Genomic DNA, 12,813 nt, shown 5'->3' on the forward strand with positions numbered 1-12,813 from the left:
CGCGCCCAACAACCATGACTACACAATGCACATGCATAGTACTACATGCCCGTAAAACAACGCATACAACATGAAATCAATCCCACACATACACCAATACGACATGTACCAAGCACCACCTACACAATGTGTACACAATGCCATATGTACATTGCACCACTATACAATGTGTACACAATACCACGTACACATTTCCACATGTACAACATGTACGCGACACCACATGTACACAATGCCACATGCACGACACATACACAACACCTCCTACACATAGTGCCACTTGTACAACATGTACACAACCTTGCATGAACACATCACCACTTGTACAATTGTGCACATCACACCCTGTGTACATAGCACCACATGAATAACATGCACGCAACACCATATGTACATAGCACTGCATATCCAACATCTACATAACATCCTATGTGCACAACAACACATATCCAACACACAGCACCATATCCACACAACATAGCATATCCATCATGCACACAATACAATATGTACACATCATTGTATATATAGAATGTACATAGCACCATCTACACCTAGCACTGAATATGCAATATTCATACAACATAATCTATACTAACACCCTGTACATAATATTGCATAAACAACATTTTCACACACTACATATGTAGAATACTTCATGCACACAATCATCACAAATGCAACATGTACAACATATACAACATATGCACAAAATTAATACCACACATCTGAAACCACACTGTCTTTACTAAGAAACCTTTCTTCCAGTGCCTTATTCATGCTTATCCTAGCATGTCGTAGACCACACTTCTTTCATTTCGCTGATGTATCCCTTGGTATGGCATGCACATGAAATCATTCCTCCATAAAAACAATCCCTGACAACCCTATCAGATAGTGACATAGATACATACATACATACATACATACATAATCATTAGCATAAAATAATCATCATCCTGTCAAAAAAAACCATCGATACATACATGTACACATATAAATGTTAACATTAATAATTATGATCCATGATGACCCTAACAAACACAACATACATACACACCTACAAGTATAAACATCAACATAATCACGATCATAACGTAATTAAGAGATATCAAGGTCAAGGTTAAGAGAAATTCCTTTATTCATACATAACACTGAGAACAATCGTTCCCAACATAGCTAAGGCAACTGACACCTCAGATCCATTTACTTTAGCTTTTCTAGTTACCTTTGTCATGATTATACTCCCACCGTCCATTTACTACAATGGACTCAACCAATCCAATCAACTGTCACAGTCTTACCTTATGTTGTGCTTACTCATGCACTCAGCTTCATCCATGTCTTACATTACCTACAGTGTACCACACATCTCTCCCCAAGCTCCATTCACTTTCCTCTTTCCCAAACAATTTCCAAACACTCAAAACATAAAATGCAAGACAAGAAACAACCGAGAATAAAACCATGAAACAAATAATGACACCACAACCCAAATGGCATGGTCATGCACAAGACATAGAAAAAATTGCAATCAAGCACAACAAGGCACCCAAAATACCAAAAGCACAAGACTAGAAGCAAACACCATGACTCAATCCCGTTGGTTCCCAAGTAAAATCAACTAGAGCCTTCTTCAAGATTTCATCTCAACCTCTCTTTGCCATGCAATCCCCTGCATCATATTTCCATAAACACATAATTGCGAGTGTATGAATAAAGATACCAATACATCAATTACCTTATCTTCTTGTGCTAAGCACGTTTCTTGTAACTGAAAGCGTTCATGAGACTCCAACTCCATTAACAAATCCACCTACAACTAGAGACTGCCTAATATACCTGTCAAGTACATGTTCATGAATCTAGCACATATCCACATAATTTCAAACAAAATCAAGGTTAAGAAGACTCCCTGTATGAAAAGCACTCATTCAGTTGGAATTAGGGTTTCCAAACATTGCCAAAGGAATTCTTACCTGATTCCTTTATTTTTCCTTTAACCTGCTGCAACTAAGCCTTACTATATATTGTCATGTCACCCAACTGGTAGTTATATAAACACACCACTTATTACCTCATTACGCTAATACCAAGCATGTTTCCTACAACTTCCTACACATGTCAACCCCATGTTCCAAATATCAACACAATCATATCTATCAATTTGAAATAAAATTTTACAAACAATCATGCTATGATCCATAGTCAACTCATGGTTATCAGACATATTGCTACAACTATCACCTACTACACTCAAGTACCTATCAACTATATCAACACATATGTATTAGTACAATCATTTTAAAACAAGATCATTTGAGCACATACTCATATTATGAAATTCATCAGACATTCAACCGACTTGCAAACATACCATGTTAAATTAACCAACTAGACAACGTAATACACTAAACATTCAAACACAAAATATATGACATAGTAAAACAATCAAGCACCAAATATACGACATAAGTGAACTCATACCTTAGTGTATTTCAGGGGATGCTATCTTATCTACACAATAAAGCTTGGTTAGCACAATGCAACTTCAAACATATAAACTCAAACATAAATCATGATGTCCATAATAGTAACTAACTAACATGTTCACATCATAAGCTCACAACCATTTGTCGTTCATGCATAACAATCACATATGTATGATCAATCTAGATTAGTATGACACCATATCACAAAAAAGTCAGCTCATACCTAAATATCGCAACCATAACCATCTGCATAGGTCTAACTAGGTTAACACAATAAATATAATATCAAGATCTTCAATGCAATGAACATAACCATCACGCACATGACCAATCCAAATTACAACATCAAGATCTCAATGAAATAACTCTAATTATCAAGTTAATAGTATATAAAAATGATAAGATATATATCATGACCATCAACAACATAAAACCTAATCGTGAAAGCAAACTATCATATAGAAATAACAAGTTATCCTATAACATACTCATCAACAACATATCATATAACATAATCATCAATTTATCTAACCTAACCAACAATAGCAATGCTAACAATCACATGTTATTATCATTCTTGACTATCTGACTCATGTGCATATGACTATGCTAATCAACTATCATCTATTAGGTACGTAACCATAGCATCAAAATATATGTACATATCCTAATGCATATAGCAATCCTTGACCTACATACCTACATTCCCAACATACAAACATGTATGGCAACATGCTCTCTCCTTGTGGTCCAATGTTGCAACTTCACTTTGATGATATGCATCTCCTGCTTTACCTCATTTAACACATTAGCATCATAGCATACCAATAACACCATGATGACCTACGTTGCATACAATGACTTCACAAGGCATGTTTGACCTACTATTCATGTATAACTATAACTAAGGCCATACATGCATAACAACTACATATAGGCATATAACACACAAATGACAAACCATATACACACCATTCTAGCTAGAGTCCAATGCATAATTAACCATACACACATGCAGACATACCACACCTTCAACCTTCACATGGAGAAATTACTACAACCATGATCAACACCATCCAAACGAAGCAAGAACATGGACTACATGCATAAGGAACACGTATGCAACCAACAGGAATGCATGACCAACACACAACCTAAGGAGATCACAACTATGCTTTGATACCACTCTGTAACACCCTCCTCCCACATCTACCCAAGAAACTGGCCAACAAGGGTAAACATGTGACAAGAGGCCACTATAATATGATTCGACCTCCTAAGTCACCTTAAGGAAGTTGAACTGACAAAAACAGACCATACAGACATCCAACATCATCAATAGGACCCAAGACAAGTCATCCACTCAGATAGCTTGTCCCTGGGTCTCATGATTGGTTTAGGTCTCTTCTGCAATAGTCACTCTCATGCTATGGGAAAGGGAGCGACCAACAACCTAAAGTCGCTCTCACAGGCCAGCCTGCTCATGACTATGGACCAAAATTGTCAGTGCTTTGTGGACAACTCTAGGATTTAAGCCATTTTTTTAGGCCCATAACCCATGACACTACTCAGAACTTATCCATCTCTTTAAATCAGTAAAGTAACATAGAAATGAAATTATTAAATAAAATACTCATTCAATACATTGACTGGATCCCTACTAGCCATGACAGCCATTTCATCAAACATATCAACGACATGTAATCTACATATTTAAATAATAGAGTTAAGTGTAGGGATCTCATACTTATATGAGAATCACTATGAGCCATTGCTCCCTTATGCCATTTGTTGCATCATCATCTATTAGGTCATAGATGCATTATCCATTCACATACAAGTAAAAACATGCTAAGAGCCATACATAGCTATTGTCATAAAATGTGCATAAAACCAACATAATAGGAATAGAAATATAGTAAACATATCAGCCATCAAAATCCATAAATACATCAGTACCTTTACACATGAATATCAAGGGAATGGATTTCTCATTAATGAATGCAATGAACGAACCAAAGATGTCACTACCATGTTCCACCAGACCGTATAATGACCAAGACAAATCGCTCTTCATCCATTCACCCTCATGCCATATTCCAAGAACAAATGTGGGATGTCATAAAACACCTCAATAAAAACTCATTCAGGGCTTCCAGACATCATCCACCTCAACCCATCAAATATTGATTCCTCATCACGGTCATACATCACAAAATTGTCATCAAATTGGTCTCTTTCCATGCCTTCTAGGGCTCCAAAGCGTTTGTCCATCCAAGGCATTAGGACTAGTAACTCAACCCACAAATTCTACCGAGCTCTAGAGCATTTGTCCAACCTAGGCTCCAAGACTAGTAACTCAACCTAGCAAGGGCTCTAGATCATTTATCCATCCAAACCTCCAAGACTAGTAACTTGACCCAAGATGGCACAGGGCAACAAAGCATTTGTCAAACCAAGGCTCCAGCTCTAGTAACTCAACCCAACCTAAGGAAACATGAGAACCAACCAATAAACAAGCAATGAAACTAAACCCAAAATCACCATGGTTATCCAGGAAATGGAAAGGCTAGGCAATCCTCCATGCCAATGAAAATTAATGACCAAGAATATGCATACATATGCCATGCATGCCCAAAACTAGTGAAGAAATCATACATGCAAAAAGGTACCTACAAGAAAATATGATGTAGCTGCAAATGCTAATTCCTTCGTGTGCTTTCCTTCTCTTCCTTTTCCTTCTTTCTACAAGAATCTACATATGCCACACCATCCAAGAGTCCTCCAAGAAAAATCTAAGTTTCCAAGAGTATGAGAGAGAGAGAGAATAATGAGAGAGAGCTCTAAGATTGAACTCAACAAAGGTTACCAACTGATCCTCAAAATCCTTTTTATGAATGAAGCCTCTACCTTTTTAATTTTTCATTATTTTCCTTCATTTTCCTCCTTACATGAAACCTGTGATCTTTCACCTCCTTTTCCTCCTAATTTCCATTATTTTCATAAATAAATGTGCCAAAATGCATTTTTACCTCTTTAATGCCCTATCCATTGCCTTTTCCAATTTCCTTAGCCATAAACAATCAAATGAACACCCACTAGGATGTCCTACCCACCATTCATCTTAGAATATATCTCCCATCATCCATGGTATCTATATATTTTTACATGAAATTTTCACCAAGGTTGTTACATATATGGTGTTTAATGTTGTGGGAATTAATTAAAAGGGTCTTCAATAGAGCACATGTACATGAGTTCGAAAAGGCTTACAGGCTATACACGTTTGCCCTATAATCGTGATCTGGTTGAAAGTGGAGTATTTGGTAGCTATGCCATATCTAAAGGGTCACTAGAGTTAGAAGAGCATATGCTAAAATCTATTATGGGAATCAATGGCCTCTTTAGAAACTTGAGGTGCAATGAAACGAGGACCATGAAAACTCAAAGAATTAATGGTGCATCATCTACATTTAATAGATCCATCTCTAATATCAGTGCTAATGCATTAGTTCATTTAATGGACAAAGAGAGTTATGCTAAGTATTAAAAGTCCCTGACAGTGTACTAACAGGACCAAATAATCCTTACAGAGCAGTAATAGAGACCACACCAGTGTCAGTAAGTTGAGTAAATTGAGCCCATACTCATGTTCTAAATTGAAGATTAGTGCACCATATGGCATCAAGGTTTAGCATGTTAATGAGCTGATAGATTGCATCATTCAGTGAGTTGTTACTAGTGAATAAAAAATTATGAAACACTAAGTCAGTGTGTGTGTTAGGGTAGAGATGGATGAGTTGTTGGGTATGTATGTGAGCTGTGAGTGATGTATTAGGGTGCAACAAAGTAGTAAAAATAGAGACAGCAAAAAAGTCAAGGTTGTAGAGAAGAGGGATGCCAAGAGTGTGGATACAACATAGAGAATAATGTAGAAATTCCCACTGTAGATCAACAGATTATGCAATATACTAAATCAAAATAGTAGATCTACTTCTACATTCAAACTTTGCAGAAGCTTAAGCAATTTGAGCTAGATCAATCAGAACACATATAACAGAGAAGAAGAAATCATACACATGAAACACAGAAGAGTACTCTGGGGAAAGCCTCAACTAAAAACCCGGTCTCTGTATTATCATACAAGTGGAAATATGTATGGATTACACAAACCTTTAGCTCACAAGCTATCCATCTCTCAGTACAATCCCTCTGCTGCTCATAGACAGTCAAAGGCTTATCAAAAACCTTCTCCTCTTCCCTCCAAGCCTCCTATTTTCTTGTGCAATTTCTCCTGTGGTTCAATGTTGCCACCTGCATGAATTCACCTCTCACACTTCTCACTAAACTCAGAAGTAACTGCATAATCTTGAAGGAGATAATTCCTTTTGCATGGATGAGTTTCCTATATAGGAAAAATCCTCCAATTGATAGTACAATGTCCCTTCCTCTGATCTCAACTGGATCTCTGACTTAACTAACATGTATGAGTTATTTATGAGAGAATATTCAGTTATATGAAGTGCAGCAGTTACATGCATGCATGCATTAACTAACTTAACTCACAATTAGTTCAATAAACTATTTGAACTAATCCTACTGGACTTAACTTAGTTAAATGAGCTAACTACTTACAACTCATCCTGATCTCTTTAACTAAGGGATGAATTCCTCAATTAATGAGATAACTATTTCATATCCTCAAATAGACTTCATGTTTGATTTTCTACAACTAATTAACTCAAGATGAATTAACTAACTATTTTACAAAGAAATCCTAAGATAAAATTAGAATTTTACTTCTCAATTGTAGTTCAAGGACTAACTAAAATTGGAATCTATCCCGAAATGCTATTTTTAGCACTTCCATTTTTTATTCCTTGTTGCTATGTCCAACACTGTTACCTGAAATGCTATTTATAGCAATGTTGTTTTTAGCATTTCTATTTTTAGCATTTCTTGTTGCCATTTTCAAAACTCCCTCTCAACAAGAAAGCAATTCAATTGGAACCTAATCTTGAACCTTTGGAATGTTCTGCATGCAACACTTCTCGCAAGTCTTGTTGCTCCAACAACTCTAGAAACAAAAAATCTCCCAACTAACCTCCCTGTTGGCCTAGAAACACACTCTGATGCTAAATCTCCCTCCGCTACTGACAAGTGCTCCCTCTATGACCTCTGAGTTGCTACAACACTCCATGCATCTCTCAAGATTTCACGCTAGCCTGCACTGGTGCAACATTCCTATGCCTCTTACATTATTGCAACCTGCTAGCTCTGTACTATCTTGGGATTCCTACATAATAGCTCTCTCTGCCACTCCATCCGCATCTATCTCTACCCACTCAGCTAGTCTTGTTACTCCTTATTGCAGTTCTTATAGAAAGGTCTAATCAAAGAGGTTGGGTACCTCAATGATCCTGCTCCTATTCCATCCTTTTTGGGACTGTCACTCCACATCGCCCCACCTCTGACCTGAAGGTATGGATGCATGTGATCCCTCTGCGCACTTGGCTTGAAATTTCCCCCTACTAGAGATCTCTGCATGAGGGGATGCCTCCACTCAGTCTCCTCTCAGCTTCTCTAGTTGTGGCTACTCCAAAACCTCCTGAAGCTGCTTCACCAATTATGGCTCCTCCACAATTGTCTGGGACTTCTTCTGTCATTGCATGTTGAGAGGTAATGTACTCTCCATCTCAACCAACAAGTCTCCATCGGTTGCCTTGCTCCTCAAGGCTTTTCATGCATCTTGAACCTCAAGAGCATACAGGTTTTTGACTCATGAACCGATCTGCTTCACCTGTCTCGTGGTGATGTGTCGAACGAAAACCTTTGCCTTACTAAGAGTACATTGTAGATTTGTCTTCCAACATTGTGATCGACACAAAATTTTTCCTCAGTCCTGGTACATACTTGACATTGGTAAAGGTAATGTGAGCTCCATGCTCCCTCTGAAAAACAACCGTGCCTACACCTGAGACACTATACTTTTCATTATTACCCATCACTATGAGTATCTGGAGATCTTTCTCCTCTAAGGTACTGAACAAACTCTTGTTGCTGATCATGTGGAAAGAATCTCCACTGTAAAGAAACCAACCACATCCCACCATGGATGAAACCATGCATGCGAAGAGGGTGAAATCTAACTCGAACTGTGAGGCCAATGCCTCACCTTCAGATCCTTCCTTGGATCCATCTTGGATTTCTTCAGTGGACAATTTGAAGCAAAGTGGCCTAGCTAATGACAATGAAAGCATCGCACTTTTGATTTTTCAAATTTCTTCCCACCATGGAAAGAACTAGATTTGGGATGAGAATCCTTCTCCTTCCCTTTCATTGCCTTACTCATTAAGGCACAATTTTCTTCATCCTCCTTGGATGAAGCAAATCCATATTAGGTGGTTCTATGTATCTCCTCCTGCATCAGATCCGACCAAAGTCATTCCCAATCTGGCAGTTTCTCTCTTCTGTTTACCTAGTCTTCATAGCTATTTTAGCTCTTAGGAAGACCGAGGAGAGCTAGACTCACCATGTCATCATCAACTGTCGTGATCCCTACACTTCCAAGCTCATCCCTGCAAGTGGTGAGCTTGTTCAGGAAGGTAGAGATCATGTTGCCCTTTTCACACTTGATTTTCTTGAAGCTTGTCTTTTAGCGCCAGCTTCCTCTAATTGTTGTTGTTTTGATATATATCTTTCAATATTTTCCACATCGAAAATGGTGTCTCCTTCCCATGGAGACTCGAGACTATGTGGTCTCCAACTCCCTCCAGAAGGATTCTCCTCGCTCTATCCACACATTTCTTCCATTCTACCAACTCTATAGCATTAGCCGCTCCTAGCTTGGGGACTTCTTGATCAATGAAGTTCTTTAGACCATTATCCTCTAATACTGCTTCCATGTGATCCTTCCAGGCTATATGATTCGACTTGCCATCAAGGGCATACTCGAGTCTTAAATCGTTGAACGCCATTGGTGAAATTGAGATGTGATAAGAAGGAACTTCAAACCTTGAACTTATCCCTTCTTTGTACACTGTTCTTCGCTTTGATCACCTTTGCTCCGATAAACTTGGCTCTGATACCATGTACAAATCCCCACTGTAGATCAACAAATTATGCAATATACTAAAGCAAAATACTAGATCTGCTTCTACAATCAAACTTTTCAGAAGCTTAATCAATTTGAGCTAGATCAATCAAGACACATATAACAAAGAAGAAGAAATCATATTTATGAAACATAGAAGAATACTCTGGGGAAAGCCTCAGCTAAAAACCCAAATCTTTGTATTATCATACAAGTGGAAATATGTCTGGATTACAGAAAGCTTAAGCTTACAAGCTATCCAACTCTCAGTACAATCCCTTTGATACTCATAGACAGTCAAAGGCTTCTCACGGCCCTTCTCCTCTACCCTCCAAGACTCCTATTTCCTTGTGCAGTTTCTCCTCGGGTCCAATGCTGCCACCTGCATGAATTCACCTCTCACACTACTCACTAAACTTAGAAGAAACTGCACAATCCTGAAGGAGATAATTCCTTTTTCATGGATGAGTTTCCTATATATAAAAAATCCTCCAACTGATAGTACAATGTCCCTTCCTCTGATCTCAACTGGATCTCTGACTGAACTAACATGCATGAGTTATTTATGAGAGAATATTTAGTTATATGAAGTGCAACAGTTACATGCATGCATGCATTAACTAACTGAACTCACAATTAGTTCAACAAACTATTTGAACTAATCTTACTAGACTTAACTCAGTTAAATGAGCTATCTAATTACAACTCAAATTAAAACTCGTCCTTGTCTCTTCAACTAAGGGATAAATTCCTCAATTGATGGGATAATTGTTGCATGTCCTCACATAGACTTCATGTTTGATTTTCTACAACTAATTAACTCAAGATGAATTAATTAATAATTTTACAGATAGCTGCTAAGATCAAATTCAAATTTTACTTCTCAATTTTAGTTCAGGGACTAACTAAAATTGGAATCTATCCTGAAATGCTATTTTTAGCACTTCCATTTTTCATTCCTTGTTGCTATGTCCAACATTGTTACCTGAAATGCTATTTATAGCAATACTATAGCATTTCTATTTTTATCATTTCTTGTTGCAATTTTCAACACTCCCTCTCAACAAGAAAAGCATTCAACTGCAACCTAATGCTAAACCTTTTGAATGTTCTTCATGCAACACTTCTCCCAAGTGTTGTTGCTCCAACAACTCTAGAAACAAAAAGTCTCCCAACTGACCTCCCTGTTGGGCTAGAAATATCCTCTCATGTTGAATCTCCGTCTGTCATTGACAAGTGCTCCCTCTGTGATATTTGAGCTGCTACAACACTCCATGCATCTCTCACCATTTCACACCAGCCTACACTGGTGCAACACTCCTATGCCTCTCGCATTGTTGTAACCTACTAGCTCTGCACTATCTTCAAATTCCTGCACTATAAATCTCTCTGCCGCTCCATATGCATCTATCTCTACCCACTTAGCTAGTCCTGTTACTCCTTGTCGTTGCTCCCATAGAAAGGCCTAATCAAAGAGGTTGGGTACCTCAATGATCCTGTTCCTATTGCATCCTTCTTGGGACTGTCACTCCACATCGCTCCACCTCCAACCTAGAGGTATGGATGCATGTGATCCCATTGCCCACTTGGCTCGAAATTTTCCCTACTAGAGATCTCTGCATGAGTGGATGCCTCCACTCAGTCTCCTCTCAGCTTCTCTAGTCATGGCTACTCCACAACCTTCTAAAGCTACTTCACCAATTGTGGCTCCTCCACAATTGTCTGAGACTTCTTCTGGCACTACATGTTGAGAGGTAATGTACTCTCCCTCTCAACCACCAAGTTTCCATTAGTTGCCTTGCTCCTCAAGGCATCGCATGCATCTTGAACCTCAAGAGCATAGATTCTTGACTCGTGAACCAGGGAAAATTTTAAGAACCCCCCCTAAATTTATAAATATAATAAATGGGCGAATCTCCATGATATATAGGAAAAATGGAAGGCGATTTTATCAATAATATAATATGTATATATAATTTTTTGGCGAATCTCTCACCAGGCATGGCGAATATTTTACTCAATTATAAAATCTTGTAAGATCTTGGCGAGTCTTTCACTAAATAATAAAACTTTGTAAAGTCCTAGTGAATCTTAGCATATGCTACATGTTGGTTTAATTCCCCCATTTAAATAGGCTACATTCCAGGTGAATACCATGGGTCAATACCATGTGCCATTTTGGTGAATACCATGGGTCAATACCATGTGCCATTTTTATTTTTATTAATTCTAATATTAGGGTTAATAATGGTTTTTTGCATGGTATTAATAACAATCTAGTCCATGGTATTTGTCCCATAGTATTTTGGCCATAGGTTTCACCTAAATAGAACCCATTTTTTGAGTGTTCGTAAATATAAGGTGACTTATGGAGTAAATATAGAAAAATGTTTTATTTGTTTACCATACCTCTCGTTTATTTATATTTTTATTAATTTACCATTCCTCTTTTACAAATATGATATTTGGCCCATAGGATTCACTTAAATAAAACCTCTTTCTTGAGCCTTCATAAATAGAACGAGAGTTATGGACTAAATATAAAAAGAGGTTTTATTTATTTACGATACGTCTAGTTTATTTATATTTTTATTTATTTACCATACCTTTTGAGTAAGTATAAAAAGACGTTTTATTTTTTTACCATACCTCCACTTTACTTATATTTTTATTCGTTTACACCCTTACATGTATATAAGGTGATTTATGGAGTAAATATAAAAAATGTTTTATTTATTTACCATACCTCTCATTTATTTATATTTTTATTAATTTACCATACCTCTTTTATAAATATGGTATTTGGCCCATAGGATTCACTTAAATAAAACCTATTCTTGAAAAATGGGCGAATGGATTCACTTAAATAAAACCTTTTCTTGAAAATGGGCGAATGGAAGGTTGTAAGTCCTAATTTCAAGGGCTAAATTTACCTTTTTTACCCTCTCCCTTAAAATAAGGTGGGCTATTTGAGGTGATTTGTAAAAATGTACTATGATACAAAATATTCGCCCACTAAAAATTTAAAACCCCTTAATTTCGCCAAAGGGCGAACATTCGCCCCTAAAATTATCCTTGTCGTGAACCGATCTGCTTCACCTGTCTCATGGTGATGTGTCGAAGGAAAACATTTCCCTTACTAAAGACTGCATCATAGCCTTTGTCTTCCAGCATTTCGATCGACACCAAATTTCTCCTCAATCCTGGTACATACTTGGTATCGGTCAA

This window comes from Pinus tabuliformis, chromosome X (genome assembly GCF_031772625.1).
Source record: "Pinus tabuliformis cultivar Carrire ecotype Pingquan chromosome X, CPIR1, whole genome shotgun sequence".
NCBI classification, from domain to species: Eukaryota; Viridiplantae; Streptophyta; class Pinopsida; order Pinales; family Pinaceae; genus Pinus; species Pinus tabuliformis.